We start from the raw sequence: 21,014 nt of genomic DNA on the forward strand, positions 1-21,014 counted from the left end.
TACACGAGTAGAAAAAATCATTTTTTTAATGAATGAGAACTTTTCATGCTGCTTTCTTAAAGCTGTTTTCCTACTGTTGACTCAACTATATTTTTTAGCCAGTAATCTATCTTTTCTACACCTGCTGCATGAATCAGTTAGTGCTTTTGTATCCAATCTGATGCTCTGCACTAAAATGAGAGCGCTGCTAGTGTTTCAGTTCAGTACGTCCACTGCTCTCGGTGCTGTTTCGCTCCAAAAAGTGTGCCATTCCCACGTCCACAAATATTGCTAAATTATTAAAAAAATATAATATTAAAAAAAAAAAAGTCACGCGAAAGTTACCAAAAAATAAGGAGAAAAGAAAGAAAGAAAAAAGTAAAAAACAAAACAAAACAAGAAAATTACCTCATAAAGTACATATACATTTCATTCTATTCACAATAAAATTACTATAAATAAAAATATAGTTTTCTAAATTTTTGTTTCTCCATTTTTTTGTAATAACCTCCTCCTCTTTGAAAACTAATTTTCTGGTCATTTTCATGTCGCTGTTTCCTTCCAACTTGGTTTCCCTATGTTCTGGTCCCCGAAAACATCAAATTAAAGGGTTAATGCAGAGTGAGCTTTCGGAAAAAATGCAATAATTGGACATCAGTGTGACGTCAAAGACTTCCCGAAGCCGACAGTCAGCTGGACGGAGCGGCAGCTATACAGCCAATGAAGAAACAAGAGGTGGTTACCATAGCAACCTCAGCTGACTCTGTTTGTTTCAGGGTTTGTTTCCCTGTTGGTCTGAGCTCGAACCTTCAGTCACAAACACACAGCAGGATGCTATCAATCCTCTGACTGTAAAACACACACACACACACACACACACACAGAGGAAGCATAGACAGGACATCCTAACACCAGGGGGTGTTGACCTCTTCAACTGACGGCAGTAAATCTGTCACTTATTTGACATCACTTCCTGTCTGACCGTCCCAAACGGTTAGAAAAACAAAGAGAATTTATCAACACTGGAAGGAACTGTTATCAACCGCCGGACAGGAAGTCCCAGTCAGCGACAATATGGCGGCACCTACAACTCATGCACAACTACATCACGTATACCGCCTGTCTTTACACCGCTTTTGAAGAGCTATGGTGGCCAGATTAAATATTGTCTACACAAATGCAACCATCCAAGAAATGTATCTAAATATAATGAAGCCTAATATAGCCATTTTTGGTCAGAAGTTGGTTGTGGGGTTGGTGGGTATTTTTTTTTTTTGGTTGTGTGTGTGTTATCTGTTAAAAATCAATCAAAAAAATAAATCCTAGAAACCCCCTAAATGTCCTAAAAAATGTCAGAAAATTCGTGAAATCTCCTGACATCTGAGAAACGTCTGAAATCCTGGAAATGCCCTTAAATCCTTTAAGAAAATGTCCTAAAATCTGAGAAACATCCCAAAGTTCTTGAGAAATGTCCTAACATCTGAGAAATGTCCTAACATCTGAGAAATGTCTTAAATTGCAAAAATGTCCTAAAGTCTGAGAAACGTCCTAAAATCCTACAAATGTCCTGTAATGTCCTCATTACAAGTGCAAGAAATGATTTCGATGGACGTCAGTGGATGGAGGGACTCTCCTACCTGTTCTTGATGCGTAGTTGGACTCCTCCTGCTGAACATGACCTGCTGTGGCGGGACGATGGTGGCGTTTGTTGTTGTTGTGGCGGCGGCGATACCGATGAAAGAGGAGGAGGAGAAGGAGGAGGAAGAGCAGGGAGAGAGGGACGTGAAGCACCAAACTCCTCGATGTATCCCTGATCAAACTCTCTGAGGAGAGAGGAAGAAAATGATGAGAAACTTTCCCTCAGCCTGCACGTTTCCTTTTTTTTATCTTTGTTTTTTTACACTGATTAGATTTTAAAGGGTTATTTCGGTGTTTTTTAACCTGGACCGTTTTTTGTGTCTAAATAACTAATGGGAACAACTGTTTTTAAAATTGTTTCACTATTGAGTGTGATCGCTGCAGCCACAAAAAAGGCAGGAATCTAACCTCTTGGAGCATCTGTGCACCTTCAATATGATATATATCAATATCTTTAATATTACACACTCCCATACAGCTCTGTGCACAATGTGCTTATCAAAATCAATATTATACATAAAAAAAAATAAATTCTACTTTCACTGAGATCATTTTTTAACCATTATCAGTGCTAATCATGAATATCAAATATTAATTAATTTTCTGAATTTTACTGCTTTAAATGCCAGGTTTTTGTCATGATGCCACTATGTCTTAAATGAAAAAAAAAAAAAAGACTTTTTTGGATTATCAGTCTGGGATATGTCAATGATTAGCAGCAACACTGGTTATGACATTGCACCTAATGGAAATAGCATGTATTTTTTCCATATGCCAAATATGGTAAAAAATGACATAATCAGGTGGAAAATAGTAAAAAAGTCAAATACCAATTCAAAACCCCAGAATGAGACCCAGAAATAATACAGTGTATGCGTTTATGCTTTGACGGCTGTGGGATGCTGTATTTTAGACTTATTGTTGAAGCTGAGCTGGAAATTTCAAGATTAAACAAAAACACACAGTCTTGCCAAAATGTATGCCATATGCACGAACACCGCCAAAATAAAAAAATTTAAAAAAAAGAACGTAAGCATGTAAAATGCACCAAACGATACCGCAGAGAATTGCTCAAAAATGCTTATTATTTAAATTCTAGCAGCCACATGCATATTTGACCAGTATTTAACTGGTGGCAGATAACTGGTGGTGAGGGCAACACGGCAAAAACAGGACAGGTGGGATTAACAACAACGAGGTCTCAGAATATTGTTCATTTTCTAACTTTCTCTCTGATTTTCTGGCCCGGATAAGATTGGCTAATCTAGTTTATAACCATCGCACCTCCAGAATCGCCACTCGGCTGCCAAAATAAACCAACCCTGCTGAGTTCAGGTCCGACCGGTACAAACAGGACTGTCTGCATGCCTTTTTTTCTGTCCTCTGACATCACACTCACGATTAAGTCATTTATCAAACCGTGTTCACCACAGAGGCCTCCAGAGCGTGATAAATAAGAGAAATAATCCGCAGTTCAAAGGTAAAAAACGGTATCAAAAACAGTGGAGAGGTCAAAGTTGAGAGGTCACAGCAGCCTAAAAGCAGAGATACTCCTGAGGTTTTTTTTTTTATTCCAACAAAGAGAGAAGTCAATTACTGTCTCTTTAAGTATCTGACCCAGTGAATCATCTTTCTATGCACACACAAATCAGAAAAACAGGTTCACTCACTTAACTGGAAATTTATTTGTACATGTGTGCGAGTTTTTTGTTTGTCCACTTGGCAGCTGCTTTTCTTTCTTTCTTTCTTTATTGTCTGTTACTGCCGACTAATATACTGTGTCCCTTTAAAATAAACATTAACTAATAAATAAATAAATAAGGACAGCGTCCATAAATGTCCGCAAATTGGGAAAACAATGGTGTCCGGGAGCTTCATAGTGTCCTAGCAGAGGATGAGATCAACCGCAAGATAACAGGGATGAAAAATGATTTTTATTACCCTTTAAAGCCATTATTATTTTTTATAAAGCAGGATATTTCATGTCACATTATAGACTGATTGAAATCGTGACGCTGGTATGTCGTCTAAAATAACACACTGGAGCAGCATGACGCTGTAGTTGTTTGATTATGTAAAAAAAAGGCAAAAGCTGTGAAAAAAGGGACTCTGTAGCGCCATCTTTGTGTAAAGGATGACACAACTCGACTACTGATTACCGGATGACTTAGTGACACGAACGCTGGCGGGATTTCCTGCAGGACTGCTGTTTTTACGAGGCGTTCTTGAACCGACAACTTAGTGGAAGTGATGAGTGAAGCAAAGCTTAACAGATAGTTCAGGCTCTTCTCACTGCGCAGGTACCTAAAGTCAGAGTATTTTCCAGCGAGCCTTTAAAATCTGCAACCCTTTTCAACGGAGAGGTGAAAACACGAGACAATACACAACTGACAAACACACACAAAGAGAGAAACACACCCAGACTTATATTATTAACTGAGGACATTCCTCTGATGAGTATTCAGAATAGACCGCTGTACCACACACACACACACACACACACACACACACACACACACACACACACACACACACACACACACAGGTGCACAGATAAAGGCCCATTAAAGTGGAACCTGTCGAGCTGGTCGGAGGAATGTGTGGCAGCCACAACACCCTAAATTCACCTGAACAGGAGGGACGCATTCCACTTTCCATCTCATTACACACACACACACACACACACACACACACACACACACACACACACACACACACACACTGCTCTTTCTGTATCTTTTACCTGTTTGATAGTTCAGGCGTTCAGAGGTTAAGTGAACGGAAGAAAAGTCTGAATGAACGCCTTCTGACCTTCAGTTGAACCTTGTGCTCTTTGCCTAAATTTAGTTCGTAGTTATTTTAAATTCTACCGGAGGCACATAAGTATCCATATATACTGTCAATTTTGGGGATATGTGTCAGAAAAGATGCACATAGCACATATAGTGATGGACAATCATGGTCAGTTTGGTTTTTGTGGGTTTTTTTTGGCTTTTGCCAGTTTTTGTGCCAGATTTTTTCAATTCATTTGGATATGCCTGAGAAAACAGTCAAATGTTCAGCAATGTTTAAGAGTAACTTCAGTATATTTCAACTTGGACCCTATTTTCCCATGTTTTTGTGTCTAAATGACTAATGGAGAAAAAAAAATTCAAAATTGGTTCAGTATTGAGAGAAAGCGCTGAAGTGGAGAAAAAAGCTGCAAGAAAACCATGTGGGGCAATTATAGTCCATCAGTGTAAAAGTGCTTTTGATCACTGACAGGCTCAGATTATTATTTTTCGGGTCTGACAACATTATGGAAAGGATCACTACAGAGATGGACCTTTTTGTTAAAGAGTAAGATCATTTTTGCTCAACCAGAAGCAGCCCTGAGATCACCATCACCAAACCCACCAGACTCCATTCAAATAAGTAGTAATTTTAGCGTGTATAGAGTCAGCATATTTTTACATCTAACTGGGGTATTTTAGGGTTTATTTCATTTAAAGCAGAGCTGGCGTTTGTTCAGAGTCGAATGATGATCAAATTTGGCTTTTGTGAGTTTTGTTTTGTCTCTGTCAACTCTGAATGAATGTGTGTTTCACAGTGATAAAATCACTCTTTATTTAAATGAAGTCTGGTTGGTTTGGTGGTGCTGATTTCAGGGATGTTTGTGCTTACTCTTTCAAAATAAAGGTCTATTTTTGTAGGGATATCCTCTATATTGTTGTCAGATATTTGTAATGACAATCTGAGCCTGTCAGTGGCAAAAACAAACACTTCTGGTGCAAATAAATTCATGGTGTGAAAGTGCTCCAATTGATAACAATGCCACCAGATTATAAATAAACAGTAACTTTATCAGTTTAAAATGCGCTTTATTTATAGTCGACAGAAACAAAATAAAACATACAAAAAACATCTCGGTTTGTCTTTCCATTGTTCAGACAAGCACTGACTCTAAACTTTTAATTCACCCAGCTGGATGTGAAAATATGCTGCTCTATACACACTAAAATTACGACTTATTTGAATGGAGTCTGGTGGGTTTGGTGATTTTAGGGCTGCTTCTGGTTAAACAAAAAGGATCTTACTCTTTATCAAAAAGGTCTGTCTCTGCAGGGATCCTCTCATGACGTTGTTAAACATTTACAATGATAATCTGAACCTGTCAGTGGCAGATATTTCGCAGAACGGTCCAACAGCAGTAACAACAGTGTTGACAGATGAGTCCCCAAAAAGTCTCTGTGTGAACCCACAATATAGGCTTGTTACACACAGACACACACACACACACACACACACACACACACACACACACACACACACACACACACACACACACACACACACACACACACACACACACAAACACACACACACACACACACACACACACAGAGCGGTTGCCTGGGGAACGGTTTTGTGGCGGTTCGTCCCTGTAATGACTTCTTCCTCTTCTTTTTTTCAGCAGAGAAACTCAAACATTCATTAAGCTCGATTACGTCAGCCAACAACAAAAGAGCACAAAGGCAGAGTCACTGGAGATGAATGAAAAAAGACAAAGACAGACAGAGAATGAGAGACAGAGACAGAGACAGAGGATGAGAGATGGAGGGAAAGACCTAAAGACAACTACATGTGTCCCCATTCTTCTTGGCCTCCATTTGTTTCTAACTACATTTCCCTTTTCAGTCCTCCTGTTTTTATTTTCTTTCGCTTCAATTTGTTCATTAAAGCGATATTTTACTTTCTTATCCTTATTTCTACTGTGTATATATTGTGTTCTACTCTGTAGCATAATAACAAACAGCGAGTAATTGATAAATTATCATTATGCATCCTGGATCACTCTTCTTGTGCTGCTTTCAGATGTCTTTCACAAGTATTAAAACTTTTGAAAAATTGAGCAAATTAGTGCGATTTCTTTCAAAAACGTGGAAAAAAGTAAATGAGAAATCAGTTAGAAATATCAGCAAATTCTTAAAAAAAAAAAAAAAATCAGTGACAAGAAAAAATGATGAGAAAATGACCTAAAAAATTAGCTAAAAAAAGAGAGAGAATAGTTAGAAAATTTTCAAATAGCTAAGGGAAAAATACCAAGAAAACTATATTTATAATTATCATAACTATTAAAAACTGCTATTATTTTTATCTATTACCTTGAATTTATTTTAGCACTTTTTTTAGGTAATTTCCTATTTTTGTTATTTCAATTTTCTTTCTTGATTTTTTGACAAATTTCAGTTAATTTCTTTTCTTTTTACAAGTTTCTTGATAATTTTTTGGGTAATTTTCCTAAAAATTGCTTATTGCTGGCTTTACATGTTTTTTAAAAAAAATACATTACGCAAATTTGGTCAGATTTCAAAGAGATACGAGGGACTGAAGTAATTCTTTAACTCGAGTATTTGCACTAACACATCTGCTGTCAAAGGTCACAGCACCTCAGCAACAGCTGCAACAAAAATATCTGCTATCAGAGAAATCGCTGTTATTGTAACCTTCATCTCCTGCACACACACACACACACACACACACTCTGTGACACACACTCTGTGACACACACACACTGTGACACACTGCTGATAACTGTGCTGGTATGCAGCGTGACCTCCTAACACTCACACACACTCCTCACAGCATTTTGTCAGCATGACTCATCTGCTCTTTTTTTAACTCTCTCACCTCCCTGCAGTCTGATTCACGTCTTTAATTTGAATCCAAAATGTCAATTTATTCAGAAAGCGGCATCTCCTCAAACCTTTACATAAACAGATTGTATAACACAGACAAAAATACCAAACATACCAGAAAAACAGTCCGATTTAACACCGTAACACCTGAATTGACATCAGTTTTCTTTTGCAGCATTTCACTAACGTTTAACCCTTTGAAACCTGAGAAAATGGCTTGATTTATTTTAAAATCACTAAAAAAAACCATAATAAGCAACTTGGCAAGAAATATCCCGCAACTTCAAAAACGATCTGAAAATTAGCTGGGCGTGATTATTAGATATTACCAAAAGAAAAGGATCTATAATTCTCATTTGCTGTTAAGTCGATTGTTGTCCCATGTTTTTGAAAGAAATCAAGGTCATTTGCATAGGTTTAAAAGGGTTAAAATACTGTGAAAGACATTGTAAGATATTAGAGATAAACTGTAAAAAATCAGTAAAAGACAACAAGGAAACGGTCTGAGATTTGGCTGGGGGGGATTATTAGATACTATCGAAAAACGAGGGGATAATGTGCAGACAACTATATTTATAGTTCTCTAACTACATATTTAAAATTATGCTCAAGAAAAAAAAATAAAAAGTATACTTTTTCAGCACTTTCTTTAGGTCCCTCTTTTTTTCTTTTTGCTTATTTTTAGGTAATTTTCTTGTTAATTTTACCTAATTTCTTGCAGTTTTTTGGGCTTTTTTTTTGTTAAGATGCTTGTTGCCCTCTTCCTATGTTTCTGAAGCCAATTTGGTAAAGCATGTGATCAAATGCAACGTAAAACACGGCAAGATATTAGGGATAAAAATGTGAAATGCATTAAAAGACAAGGCCAGCCATTATGAGTTCTGGACAGGGGGATAAAATTTTCCATATTTGGTCCCTCATCCGCACCCACCACCCACACTCGGCTCCAACACAATAATTTCAAATGGTCTCACAACAATGAAATGGCTACTATGGGGATTGACATCATCACACATGACAACAATTAGGCTCCTTGAATCCACAATAGCCTCTGTTTTCCAGTCATACCCGAATTAGAAATTCCATGACTGTTTTAGGAAACCAGTATGCAGAAATATTTAAATATACCATTTAGAAAAATGGCAATGCCACAATTTACTTTGCCAGAATTTATCCAAACTTTGGAGTTATTCAGCCTCGTCCAGGCAAGACAGACACAGCAGTACCAATGCCACGCATTGATTTTTTATTTTTTGAGATGGATCATTCAAAAGGAGCACTATTGGAATATATATACACACACACACATTTATATATGTATACTGTCTGATTATTAATTGTACTTGCGTAATCTGGGCACAGACGGAGCAGAAAACAAAGCAGATGCAGTGAAAGTGTTCATTGCACTGAGTTTAAAAGTTCGCTTTCACTCGCCTCTGCAGCAGCTGCTTCTCTCATCCATTGATCTAATCTGATCTGATCTGATCTGACCTGACCAACAGATCAATTATCTGCCCCGCAACTCAAACTCCACAAACTGCTGCTGAGGAAAAAAAAAACTCATGAAGAGCCCGACATGTGTTCACGGACCCGCAAATATTTAGAGAGGGGACACAGTGATAAAAAAAAAAAACATTTGCTGACTACCGCCAAATAGATTCTAATTCTGTGGGAAACGCTGCCTGTATTTAGAGAAAAATCTATTTGACGGACACTAACACAGCTGCTCTCAGGAGCTGCCGCCCACTCTCCTCCTGGCGAGCAGTGTCCCAGCAGCGAGGAGAGGCGAGTGGTCAACTTTGCATTCTGTCTGAGTCACACACACAAACAAAGCAAAACAAAGCACATGCAAATGCCAAGACCAGCGCAGGACACAAGAAGACAGCCGACGAACCTGCTCGACAAAACACCGACTGACTGACTGCAGAGCGTGGTCACACCGACGGCACTGACAGCACAAACACTAGCAGCCTGAAAAACACACACCTCTACGTTATGTCGATGTCATTACTATTGATGAGACGACTTTAAAAGCTCGGCCCGTCGCTCGGCTTTTAGATTAACTGAGGAGTTACACGGGCGCCACCAGCACCCATCCACCACCGCTGCTGAGTCCTGGTCTTTTACTGCCTTCACCAGCTCCCCGAAAATACCATCCTTCCCACTCATGTAGTCCTAATCACAACATACACACATTCGAGTGCTCAGGTCAGAAAAAAAGCAACAAACACGGACGCTTGAAGCAAGAAGGTTGTTTTTTCGAGGCTGATGTTTTACCAAAAGCAAGTAGAACAAAGCTCTTTGTGCTTCAGCAGCAGAACGAAGAACACAGCCAATGCCAAATACTGGCTGCAACAATCGGCCAGGCCGACAATCTGATGACCCCTACAGGTTTCTATTAACCCTCAAATTGCGCGAATTGAAATTGCAAGTATAAAGATCGTCCAGTGGAAACATCTCTGTTTCGAAAAAATTGCCATATTTCTTAAAACTGCAATAGAAGTACATTTTTCGCTTTTATAGGTCATAAAGGTTATCGGTGTTATTGCATTGTGTTACTCCTCAAAAGTTGAGCGCATCATCTTGAAGTTTTGAATCCACAATTCCTCTGTGAAATCGTGGACTATCGTCTCCCAAAAATCCCTCATACGTTGTCCCTACCACATATAAGGGGCTTTCTTTTCCATTATGGCTCCATAACGCGCCTACGTGGCCTTGGATTGGAAATAATGAGGGCTAGTGTGGTGGCTGCAATAGAATAAACCTGCTGTTTTGGACATCCATCGCCATGGTTACTGGGATGTTATCGCCAGAGGAGAGGTCGCAGAACATCACTCAGTGGAAACACAGTCACCTCGCAACTGTGTTTTACTGACATTTTGAAAATATAGCTTAAGTTTTGCACAAATCTGTGATGGAAACCCGCCTCATGGGGAGGGTGGTCAGCTCTACAAAGCTTATGCAAGTACGATACTTTGTTAAATCTTTAGAAAACTAACATTTATATCAACCTCAGCTGTAATTTGTTTAAGCTTTTAAAAAAATAATAATGAATGACCGACAAATCTGCGACAAACGCGTTCGTCATGTGGCTGCCACAGGCCCAGAATTAAAAGCATCTAAAACGGCATTATTGTGTGCTGACGGTCAGATTTTGTCGTACGTTGCTTTTTGGTGTCGTGCACCTGGAAGAGTTTTTTGGTTGCGGTTGGGAGTGTGCTCCTTTTTTCCTTGTGTTGTGACTTTAAGGGCCCCATGACCTCTCCTCTGGCACCCTCAGGACAAAACTTTTACATTTTAGGTGCTGGCATCGCTCCAATAACAGCTTAATCATCAGCATTTTGTCTGTCCTGTATCGAACTTTGCAGTCTTTACTTGTGACCCAACAGTGAGGTCAGACTTTCTGCTCTGACACACAACACTACACCAAAAATGATGCCTGCACTTTGAGTCGCTGCTGCCTCTTTTCTTTAGTTTCCTCTTTGAGCCTCCAGCGAAAACAAAAAACTCTTCATGTGTAACGTTACACCAGTGAAGTGCACACTGCTGCTTACTGGGGATTAGAGGACAAAACAGTGGAAAAACAGCTGCAAGGTGCAAGGCAAGGATGGTCCACACACACACACACACACACACACACACACACACACACACACACACACACACACAACATAAACACACCCAGAGCACAGGTGAGTGGTGATAATCTTTCCTCAGCCAGTGTCAGGTAACACACTCGCTACACACATGCTACACTGCCAACACACACACACACACACACACACGCGCGAAAGTTCATTGATAAAAAAACAAACAAACAAACGAAAAAAACACTTTGAGTAATCAGTCATGCCTCCTTTGTTCATAACCTACAATACTCAAATCAGTTTTCTGTCGCATCCAGACTCAGATGGAAACAGCCGACCTGACTGACGGAAGTTCAAACATACACCTGTCACAACCCAAATCCTTAAAATAAATAATGTACGTTAATGCAAACCACACAGACTTAACGTTTTTACATTATTATGTAGCGGACACGTTGAAACTTTACATTTCTTTTTGTTTCAGCTACACTGCGGTTAATGTGTGGTAAAGTTTAGGCACAAAAGCCAGTTTGTTATGGTCGGGAAGGGATCGAGTTTTGGCTCAAAACGTCTGCTATTGGTGGCACAATCACAGCTGGAAATACAGCTGATGTTATGTTAAAAGACATCTCCTTTTGGAGGGACAGTTGCCTGAAAATGCCATTAATGATTTGCAAAAATCCCCTCCTTCTGATGGCACAATCAGCACTTGATATGAAGCCCGTCTCACTAAAAAACAGCTGGTTTTGGTGGTAAAGACACAACTGGAAAAGCTGCAATTATCTCTCTTAAAAACAGCAGGTTTTCTGTGCACAACCGGCACTAGAATTGCCACTTGCTATTTTGCCATCAAAATGTTTTGATGGCAAAATAGCTAGAAATGTCACAGAAGTCTTGCTAAAAGAAAACTGTTTTGGTGGCTGGAAATGCTGCTGCTGATGTTGCTAAAAAACATAAATATTTGTGGGCACAATAGGCACTTGAAATGCCTCCAGCGTCCCTTTTGTTGGCACAATCACAGCTGAAACTGCTGCGAATCTTGCTACAAAAAACAAGCAGTGGACTCTTTACAGCCGTAGTGATCTGCAGCTTATCAGCGATCCTGTCAAGGTGTCATGCCGTGCAACAATCAGTGCAACATCTGCGTTTTGTCAGTTGACCATGTTGTGCTTTTGCAGGCTGACGTTTTTTAACAGTAGCTTGCAGGATGTCATGACAACTGCACATGATCATAGATATATTTTTCTTTATTATATGATATTTAATTAAGGCAATCTTCTCTCCTCCACAGCTTCACCTTCTCCTCCAAATATGGTCACTCAGATATCAAAAAAGCAACCTCCAAAATGCCAAACTCTAACCTCCAAAACGGGATTCCAGAAACCAACAGATGATATCATGACGACTGCGTCCATTATTTTAATATAATCTCAATCACCTTTAAGTATCGGTTCAGTTTGCAGATGTAAAACAGAGATCGCTGTAGATATTTGCACTGAAAAACCAACTTCTGCACATCTGAACTTGTATTTTGTGTTTCTTTATATTCTGTTTTTTCATTTTATATTTTTAAATTGCTTCTTTATTTTTATGTCTTATACTATTTAAATTCTTTTTTTTCTTCTTTTATGTTAACTGTTTTGCACCAAAACACTGAGTCAAATTCCTTGTATATGTAAATGCACTTGGCAATAAAACTGGATTCTGGTTCTAAACATACAACATGTTTAAATACACACAGGCTTTATAAGTAATAAAGAGATTTAAGGAAAAATATTATGTGAATCTCCAAATAAAGCTGGAAAATAACTGCTACCAGTGACAAGCAGCATTCCTGCAGCTCGATGCCTTTTTTCATTCAGCCAAACCCGACAGCCTGAAACGGGTGTGTGACCTGCTGGAGCCTGTCGGACACAAATTGTTGTCAAGTGTTGTCACAACATTTCCAGAACTTGTTTTGATGGGACTGTTTTTTAAAAGTGATAACTGGATCGGATTTTTTATGTGTTTTGTCAGCTGGACAGTTACATTTTTTAGGAATAATTAAATCTTTAACCCCTGGATCAACATCAGTTTTCTTGTGATGCTTGAAGATGCCATTTAATGAGCATTTAAACCTCTGAAACCTGAGGAAATTGTTTTAATGCATTTGTGTCCTACAAACTGCAACCCCCCAAAAAAAGCTACGGGAAGCTATTAGATATGATTGAACTATATAATAATAATTATAATAATATAATAATAATAATGATAAGTCCGCCAAAAATATATTTTTTAGCACTGTCATGTTATGGTTTTTAATTTTTATTTTTTCGCCTTTATTCAGGTAATTTTCTTGTAACTTTTTACAAATTTTTGGACCATTTTTTGTTATTTTTGACAGAAATCAAGCCAATTTTCTCAGGTTCCAAAGGGATCCAGATTATTACAATTTGGGATTTATTTTTGTAGTTTTCAGTAATACACTGCTAGTAATAATACTGCACTAAGCCATACGCTGAGATATGGGACCAAAGGGAAGTCACCAAAAGATAGTCTTGCGTGATTTGTTCTCAATCTATACACCAAACTCACTAAAAACACACTAGTGAAACTAACATAACACACACACACACACACACACACACACACACACACACACACACACACACACACACACACACACACACACACACGCACACACACACAGCAGACTTACAGCTCTGACTGGCAGCTCCTCAGAAAACTCTCTGGCTTGTTTTCGGCTTCTTGCAGCATGACTCTCTCTCTCTGAGTGTCTCTGTCTCTCTCTTTACTTCTCTGTTCTCAGCCAATCAGAGCTCACCTGAACACACCAATCAGAGGAGGCGCAGCAGGTTTGGAGGAGAGTGGGAGGTGTGTGTCTGGCAGGTGCAACTGGCTTTTGTGTGACTGACACAGAGGATGGAGGACGACTAAACAACCAGCAAACACCTGCGCTGTCAGTCACACACAGAGCATTTAAACACCTGCCACACACACTTTCACAACACCTGCTGAAGAAAGCGCGAGCACACACACACACACACACACACTCTCACACACACTCTCACACACACACAGACTTCGGTCTTTGAGCAGCAATAACCATCAGTTCAATCCCATAAATCTTTATTGTCCCTGAGATGCTGTTGCTCTGCAGCTGCAGGAGGAGATCTGACGGAGGAACGTGAGGAGGAAGTGATGTAAGAGAAGAGCGGCTATAAAATAAAAGGCAGAGACGCCTAATCGCAGAACAGCTATGCAGCTCAAAAGTGAAAATTTCCAGCTTCCTATATTGTCCAAAGCTGTCTGATTTACAAGTTGACTTCTGTTTACAGAGATGAGAAAATGGAGTTCTTACAATGTTCAGTGGTTTGGAGCCAAAAGTTTTGTTAATTTAAAATAAAATCTAAAACTGAATGTATAATTAAACTATATAATTTCATACTGGAGGTCTTATTTTTTTCAGTTACAGATTTTATGTTTTTGGATTCAGATCTTTTTTCGCCTCGAAAGCTCTTTTTTTTCAAGTTTTTTTTTCTCACCTTTAGATCTTCATAAAACTTATTACATTTTTTTAGCACAGTCTTAGGGTCATTTTCATGTTTTTGTTTGTTTTGCCCATTTTCAGGTAATTTTCTTGCAACTTTTCACCAATTTCTTGTTAATTTCAGGGTCATTTTTTGTTTTTTATTAATTTGCTCGTCACCTTCTTTCTATGTTTTTGAGAGAAATCAAGCTCCTGTTTCAAAGGGTTAAAGGATAAATCCAGATTCCAGCTACTGAACTTTGACTACATCTGTCTGTATGATTCGTCTGATCTGCACCACAGCCGTCAGTCACACATTCTGTGTCAAAAAACTGTTTCTCTTCTCAAAGTGAGCTTTTATTTGCCTGCTTGGATTTTAAAATTCAGTCCAAAGGTGAATGCGGCTCAGGTATGCAACCTGCCGCACAGCCCACTGCACATGGCAACAACATGCAAATCAAGGTCCACTGCTCAAATCTCCTAGTTCGCCACAGACCGAGACAATTTTAAAAAAAAAAAAATCGAACATATCACGACACTAGATTCAAACAGAATATCTACTTTTATGAAAGCAGACCTGAGAGCAGTCGACTTCTCGTGGTTCCCCATCAGGATTCCCGCAGGAAGCTACAACACACCGCTGCTCTCCGCTCGTCTGGAGGAAAAATTCTCACGCCTTCCCTCCTCGCCACACCTTCCCATAATGCCATGTGTGCTCCTATACCTGTCCTGCGTGTGTGTGTGTTTGTGTCTGAAGTCTAAAGTCCTGTATTGTGTCATGCCTCTGCCAGTAAATAAAAGCCGCAGTAGCAACAGCAGCCGCACTAACAGTCACACCCCAAACCTAAACACATACCTGATTCTGCAGCTGGCAGCACATCAAGCTGAACACTGAAAGAGATGCTGCGTGACTGACTGTTTCCAAACATCCACTGCGATCATCTCCACAACAATAACATGAATAATTTCTGTCAATTTCTGTAAAAAAAAACGTCCCCAAGTGCTTTTTTAAAAAAAGACCAAAAACAAAGCCCAAGTGATGTTTTGCCAAATTTGAGGTCCAAAACTCACTCAAGACCATCTATACTGCATTCACGAGAATGAGACGGATGCAAGGCCTAATGACCTTTCATCCTTGAGTACGACTGAGTACGACTGAACGTTTGTGTTGAACCCCTCAAGGTTTTCTTGAGACATTGCATTCACAAGAATAAGACAGACCTTGACCTTGGACCTATGACTACTATAATCTAAGTCGTTCATCCTTGAATCTAAGTGGAAGTTTGTGTTGAATTTGAAGAAATTCCCTCAAGTGTTCAGAGATATAGCTTTTACAAGAACGAGAGGAATGCAAGGTCACCATGACCTTGACCTTTGACCAACAAAATCGAATCAGCTCATCTTGAATCTTCTCAAACATTTGTGTGAAATTTGAAGAATTTTCCTCAAGGTGTTTTTGATATCGAGCTCAGAAAAATGGACCAAACAGCTGGATGTACAGACAAACAACCTGAAAACATGATTCGTTTTTTACTTCACACAACAAAATTCTTTCAACGTTTTTTACTAATTACAAAACTTCTCCAGGCCTGGAAAACAAGATTGTTAAATTTCATGACTTTTCCAGGTTTCTGATGACTGTGGGAACCCTGAGGTCCATATCAATACGTGGTGGTAGATGTTTTGATCGTGGCAGGCCGCCATAAGTAAATAAATGTATAAAAAAATCAGCAGCAAGCTCTGAGTTTAAAAGAAACAAAGCCAACGTGGAAGTACCAAAAACTTCAGTTCCTCTAATGACCAACAGATGATCTCTGTTTACAGCCTCACAGTATGTAGAAAGAAAAAGGGGAGTTTATAGTCCACTTTTACTTGTCAATTAAATCTATAATGCCTGTGATAATCAGTTATGGTGACACTAGTACTGACTGGTAACAGATAACAGGTAATAAACAGTGTCTGCCTGTGTGTGTGTGTGTGTGTGTGTGTGTTTTTATTCTGGACAACCAGATCAGACCTGGACTATGAACCAGGATGTAGAGCCGAATCCAGACCAGTTACAGATAATAATGATTACCAGGAAGCTCGGAGGCAACTTCTTGTGCCGTCATTTATATGGTCTGTTGGTACAAAGATGAACTCCATTTAAAGTGTGTGTGCATGCGTGTGTGTGTACGTGTGTGTGTGTGTGTGCACGTGTGTGTGTGTGTGTGTGTGTGTGTGTGTGTGTGTGTGTGTGTGTGTCATTGTCAGTCCTTTCCAAAGTATTTGTTCACTAGAATCATAAATCATAAATATTTTTTAGGTGTTTTCTCTTGCTGCTCATCATCCGTTACCCTTCAACTGCAGACTCCGTCAGCCCCTCTCTCTTTCTCTCTCTCACACACACAAACACACACACCTGAGTTCTGCTACCCGACTTGAACCTGATGGGGTTCAGGTGGGGTTTGGGGCAAAACTCCAGTGTCTACTACATTTAATTAATTTACCTAATGCTTTTATCCAAAGTGACTTACAATATATTATTATTATATTATATATATTAGTATATTATTATATTATTACACACACACACACACACACACACACACACACACACACACACACACACACAGTCTGTACCTGCGGACAGTGAGCTGCAGAGTCTTGTAGGATCCTTTGACCAGAGCGATGGCCTCCTGTCTGTATCCAGTCAGCTCCACGTCATTGATGATGATGATCTCATCCCCCACCAGCAGAGGCTGCTCCAAACTGTCCGCCTTGCCGCCCTCCTCGACCTGCACACACACAAACACACACATACACACATAAACACTTGAGCCCAGATTCACTGAGAAAACAGTTTAGCACAGTGATACCAAATTTACGGCAAATCTGGCCCCCAGCAGGGTGCTGGATGGACCCCACCGTCATTTTTAAAGTCACAAAAAAAAATGTGATTCAGTACAGGAGTTGTTTTTGTACTTTTAGTATACATAAGGTGCCAGAGTGCATCAGCAACAGCATCAAAAAGAGCTTCATTATCAAAAAAGGCCAGTGGAGGATCCAATGCACCCCCCGACAGAGGTCCTGGCTAAGACCCCAATGTCCTGAAATCCGAGAAATGTGCAAAAATCCTGGAAATATCTAGAAATTCTAGAAAAGGCCCAAAATCCTAGAAATATTCTAAAATTTTAGAAACTGCCCCAAAATCCTAGTCATGGGTTAAATCTCAGCAATATCTTACAATTTTATAAGTGTCCAAAAATCCTCAAAATGTCCTAAAATCCTAGAAATGTGCAAACATCCTAGAAGTCTCCTAAAACCCTAGAAATTACCCAAAATCCTAGAAAAATCATAAAATCTTGGAAATCTCCTAAAATCTTAGAAACATGTATGGGGCTGCTGTGACTGGCCACAGGCCTCCTTACATTTTGCAAAAGTGGCTCCAAAGCAAAGCGCGTTGAGTGTCCCCAAATATTTACAACAACAGTCGATGATTTTGCAGCTACGATTTACAAAAATGTAGCAAATGATTTACCAAATCACCGGCTCATTATGAAGTCAGGTCCTGACCTCGAGTCGCATTCTGTGACTGAGTCAGAGCTCAGCAGGCGACGACGACAAAGCTCAGTGAAAAAATACCGTCGTGACCTCAGAGCATTCAGACCGCAGTCTGCTGAGCTAAAACGTGTCCCGGACCTTCGGTATCTCTGTGCTGGAGACGCAGTGATGAAACTTGTCGAGTCACACTTACTGCGGCGGCCGTTATCAGGGTTTCTATTGTTCTGGGAGGTAGGAAACACTCGTGGTGTGTGCAGGAGTGTGTTATGTGGGTCACTGCGAGCTGTTTGCCTCGTGGCTTTGTCATTTTCACATCCCGTCTGTCTGTTATGTGTAGAAAAGTAATTTTTATTCTAAATTTTGGTAAGCAAACACCCAAATGGTGGCCACACATGGAGCAAATTTCTAGATCTTTTTCTGCGAAATTTTCTTCCCCAAGTCCCACTCTGCTGTGCTGTGATTGCTCGTCACGCCAAGTCAAGCTCAGAAGCTGTTAAAACCAATTCATATTTTTCATCTCTGCGTGTTTACTCAGGACCGCTTTGGTCCACGACACGAAAATGTCATTATCTACGAGTGTCTGCAAGGGTCAAAAAGAACCTCTGCGCAGACTGTACACATAGCAAAAGCACAAAACATAATCTCTTGTTCCACACTGCAGTCAAGGCCGAAACACTGCTTGTAAAATACAGTATATGTGGTAAGGGGCCCTGCTCTGTCTGGGGTCCTTGTTGGCCTGAAAACCATTAAAGACCCCTGATCTTAGATGATGATTCAACTGAAACTCCCAGTCTGACACACACACACACACACACACACACACACACACACACACACACACACACACACACACACACACACACACACACACACTCACGCAGTATCAAATCAGCATGACTCTACACTATCAGCGCTGTCAGTGATGCCTCTCTGCAGCCTGTCAGTGTGTGTGCGGCGTAGTTACGTCTGTGTGTGTTCATCCTCTTTAAGGTCACGTTGTCCTGCCGTCTTCAACAGTAGGCAGGTTTCAATTAACCCTAAAATTGCGCAAATTGAAATAACGGAATGGAGTCGATTTTGAAAGAAATTGCAAAAAAAATGTTTACGCTCGCATGAGGTGGTATTTCAAGTACTTTGATAAAGCCATTTTTCACAAAACTGCAGTGAAATTTTGTCTTTTCTAGGTCACATGATGCTATGTCTATGTGCTTGTCAGTAGGAGCTGGCTCCTTCATGATGCAGCAGGAGCTGCAAGAGCTGTTATTGCATCACATAACTCTTTAAAAGTTGAGCAGATCATCTGGAAGTTTTGAATAAACAATTCCTCTGTGAAATCGTGGACTATCAGCTCCCAGAAATCCCTCATACGTGGCCGCTCCCACATATAAGGGGCTTTCCTTTCCATTATCGCTCCATAACACGACTACATCGCCTTCAATTGGAAATAAAGACGGTTAGTTTGGTGGCTGCAATGGAAATAAAGCTGCTAATGTTTTGAACATCAGTTGCCATGGTTACTGGGATGTTATGACCAGAGGAGAAGTCGCAGAACGTCATTTCGACATTTCGAAAATATCGCTTCAGTTTTGCGCAAATCTGTAATGGAAACCCGACGAATATAAGATGCAGTTCCTGTCATGGCCACTAAAAAAACCCAAAACACAACATCTCTCTGCAGACACAAAATCAATAGAGTTTGCACTCTGGAGGCTGATCGATTTTCCACATCGTCTTTGTCCAAATTAAGGTTTTCTGGTTCCAGTAACTGACGCAGATGAATCTGGTCTAAAAATGAGCCCTAATCACACACAAACGTCAGGTTCACCGCGAGGGCTAGAAATATAACTAACACCAGAGAGCGCCTTTACTTCATTGTCGTTTTCACATCCTGTCTTGTGATTGACAAAGGTATCTGGCACTGTTCCGAAACAATAAACCCCGCCCAACAGGGACGCTTCGAATGTTAAAACAACTGCCAAGAATTTCTCTCAGGGTGTGTCTGACCCTCCTCTGAATTACAACATGTGTTTCAACAAAAGAATCACGTGTTTTGGCCCACACACCGCAGCTCCAAGGGTCCTCTAAGACAATACGCTCATGTGCTGAGTGACTTAAATCACCGTGTACGGTGGCCTCGAGGAGGCAAAACACGACAATATCACATCTGACGTTTCATTAAAGTCATTAACAAATGGGGGAGTGGTGCGAGCCGCGGGCCAGGCACAAACAAAGGCAGGTATTTTAAAAGTATCCACACTGTTGACATGTTTGGCCGTGAGATGTGTCTAATGAGACGTGCTGATATAAAGGAAATGAAACATCCTCCACGAGCTGTGAAAGAAAAAGAGATATAAACCATTCCTCAGCTCTGCAGAGCGGTGCACATGCCTCAAGTGTTTGCCTTTTTCAGGAATAAATATACCCAAATAAGGCTCGCAGAATCACCCAGTAACTGTGAGTGTGTGTGTGTGTGTGTGTGTGTGTGTGTGTGTGTGTGTGTGTGTGTGTGTGTGTGTGTCACTGACTTTGGTATTCCAGCTGAAATTCATTATCCCGCCGACGGAGATATCCAAACAGAGCGGCTCAGCCTGTTCATACCATGACTGAAACAACATACCTCCTCTAATCAATGAAGACTGTATGATTTGGGAAAATATCCTCCGACAGCAGGGGGGCGGGGGGTGAGAAAATGTACTGTAACTGAATTGATTTTGATTGGTTTATTGGTTCTTTGTTGGCTTTAGAAAAATTAAAATGACGAAAAATCTAATTCTGACCCCACATCACAGGGTAAAGCTCTGGGTGAGGTTTTTCTAAAGAGCGATTTTTCCTTTTTCAGTCTCATCTGGAGGATAATTAAAGGCAAGTATTTGCAGTATTTTGCATTGAAGCAACAACTTCAAAGAAATTGCAAAAACCAAAGCAGCAGGGGCGTTCTGGTGACCTTAGGGCCCTGACACACCAAGCTGATGGTCGGCTGTCTCTCAGTGTTGGGTCTTGATGGCTTAATTGCTGCGTTGACCCTCGTCGGCCCTTGTTGATTTCTTTTTCTTTCTTCTT

At 40.1% G+C, this 21,014-nt stretch overlaps 1 pseudogene; it reads right to left on the reverse strand.

The window, feature by feature from the left end:
• The window catches only part of LOC121959639, a 61,350-nt pseudogene that overhangs the window by 35,328 nt on the left and 5,008 nt on the right, over nt 1-21,014 (reverse strand).

Source organism: Plectropomus leopardus, chromosome 20 (assembly GCF_008729295.1).
Source record: "Plectropomus leopardus isolate mb chromosome 20, YSFRI_Pleo_2.0, whole genome shotgun sequence".
In the NCBI taxonomy this organism is placed as follows: Eukaryota; Metazoa; Chordata; class Actinopteri; order Perciformes; family Serranidae; genus Plectropomus; species Plectropomus leopardus.